Below are 2,940 nucleotides of genomic sequence, written 5' to 3'. Positions count from 1 at the left end.
ACACATAGCCTATTAGCTATACAGCTGTAATGTCATACCCCTGAACACATAGCCTATTAGCTATACAGCTGTAATGTCATACCCCTGAACACATAGCCTATTAGCTATACAGCTGTAATGTCATACCCCTGAACACATAGCCTATTAGCTATACAGCTGTAATGTCATACCCCTGAACACATAGCCTATTAGCTATACAGCTGTAATGTCATACCCCTGAACACATAGCCTATTAGCTATACAGCTGTAATGTCATACCCCTGAACACATAGCCTATTAGCTATACAGCTGTAATGTCATACCCTGAACACACAGCCTATTAGCTATACAGCTGTAATGTCATACCCCTGAACACACAGCCTATTAGCTATACAGCTGCAATATTATTAATGTCATACCCCAAAAAGAGGGGAAAATATGAGACAAGATTCACACTGACACATAGCCTGTAGGACTGTTGAAGAATTGCATAAAATCATCAATTCTTTACATACAGTACCAGTCAAAAATTTGGACACACCTATATTTTTACTGTTTTCTACATTGTTGAATAATAGTGAAGTCGTCACACCTATGAAATAACACATGGAATCATGTAGTAACCAAAAAAGTGTTAAACAAATCAAAATATATTTTCTACTTTAGATTCTTCAAAGTAGCCACCCTTTGCCTTGATGACAGCTTTGCACACTTTTGGCATTCTCTCCACAAGCTTCATGAGGAATGCTTCCCACATATGCTGAGCACTTGTTGGCTGCTTTTCCTTCACTCTGCAGTCAAACTCATCCCAAACCATCTCAATTGGGTTGAGGTCGTGTGATTGTGGAGGTTAGGTCATCTGGACATCTATAAGTACCTAGGTGTCTGGCTAGACTGCAAACTCTCCTTCCAGACTCATATCAAACATCTCCAATCAAAAATCAAATCAAGAGTCGGCTTTCTATTCCGCAACAAAGCCTCCTTCACTCACGCCGCCAAGCTTACCCTAGTAAAACTGACTATCCTACCAATCCTCGACTTCGGCGATGTCATCTACAAAATGGCTTCCAACACTCTACTCAGCAAACTGGATGCAGTATATCACAGTGCCATCCGTTTTGTCACTAAAGCACCTTATACCACCCACCACTGCGACTTGTATGCTCTAGTCGGCTGGCCCTCGCTACATATTCGTCGCCAGACCCACTGGCTCCAGGTCATCTACAAGTCCATGCTAGGTAAAGCTCTGCCTTATCTCAGTTCACTGGTCACGATGGCAACACCCATCCGTAGCACGCGCTCCAGCAGGTGTATCTCACTGATCATCCTAAAGCCAACACCTCATTTGGCCGCCTTTCGTTCCAGTACTCTGCTGCCTGTGACTGGAACAATTGCAAAAATCGCTGAAGTTGGAGACTTTTATCTCCCTCACCAACTTCAAACATCAGCTATCTGAGCAGCTAACCGATCGCTGCAGCTGTACATAGTCTATTGGTAAATAGCCCACCCATTTTCACCTACCTCATCCCCATACTGTTTTTATTTATTTACTTTTCTGCTCTTTTGCACACCAATATCTCTACCTGTACATGACCATCTGATCATATATCACTCCAGTGTTAATCTGCAAAATTGTAACTATTCGTCTACCTCCTCATGCCTTTTGCACACATTGTACATTGTATATAGACTCCCCCTTTGTTTTCTACTGTGTTATTGACTTGTTAATTTGTTTATTCCATGTGTAACTCTGTGTTGTCTGCTCACACTGCTATGCTTTATCTTGGCCAGGTCGCAGTTGTAAATGAGAACTTGTTCTCAACTAGCCTACCTGGTTAAATAAAGGTGAAATTTAAAAAATTTAAAAATAAATAAAAATCTGTTTCAGCACTCCATCATCAGCAATTAGACCATGAAGGCCTGATTCATGCATTCTCCTCTGAAAAGTTGATGTTGAGATGTGTCTGTTACTTTAACTCTGCAAAGCATTTATTTGGGCTGCAATCTGAGGTGCAGTTAACTCTAATGAACTTATCCTCTGCAGCAGAGGTAACTCTGGGTCTTCCTTTCCTGTGGCGGTCCTCATGAGAGCCAGTTTCATCATAGCGCTTGATGGTTTTCGCGACTGCACTTGAAGAAACTTTCAAAGTTCTTCAAATGTTCCGTATTGACTGACCTTCATGTCTTAAATTAATGATAGACTATAATTTTCTTTGCTTATTTGAGCTGTTCTTTGTATAATATGGACTTGGTCATTTACCAAATAGGGATATCTTCTGTAAACAACCCTACCATGTCACAACACAACTGATTGGCTCAAACACATTAAGAAAGAAAGAAATTCCACAAATTATCTTTTAAGAAGGCACACCTGTTAATTGAAATGCATTCCAGGTGACTACCTCATGATGCTGGTTGAGAGAATGCCAAGAGTGTGAAAAGTTGCCATCAAGGCAAAGGGTGGCTACTTTGAAGAATCTGAAATATAAAAAAGATTTTGATTTGTTTATAATTTTTTTGGTTACTACATGATTCCATATGTGTCATTTTATAGTTTTGATGTCTTCACTATTATTCTACAATGTAAATTAAAAAATTAAAACTTGAATGAGTAGGTGTTCTAAAACTTTAGACTGGTACTGTAGTACATATATCTTTTCTCTAATTTACATAGCATTCACATTTGTATTTTTAGGCATTACTAATCAAGCTCCGCACAAACAGACATCAATGGATGATCGTATTATCAAATTCACATGAATTCTTAGAATACACCCAGACATCGTCATTTCCGGTCACAACTTGTAGACTTGTTTACGTGCTGCTGTGCGGTTTGTTGCTGGACGTTTCTTTGCGGCCTGCCAACTTTACGATTTGTACTTTTTAATGACCGTTTTATTTTTATTTACTTTTTCCTCTTTGTTTATTGAACTTTTTCACCTTGGACGCTTTATCTGGACA

Source organism: Oncorhynchus tshawytscha, linkage group LG33 (assembly GCF_018296145.1).
Source record: "Oncorhynchus tshawytscha isolate Ot180627B linkage group LG33, Otsh_v2.0, whole genome shotgun sequence".
In the NCBI taxonomy this organism is placed as follows: Eukaryota; Metazoa; Chordata; class Actinopteri; order Salmoniformes; family Salmonidae; genus Oncorhynchus; species Oncorhynchus tshawytscha.
The sequence above is the reverse complement of the archived record's forward strand: the minus strand, read 5'-3'. Positions refer to the sequence as shown.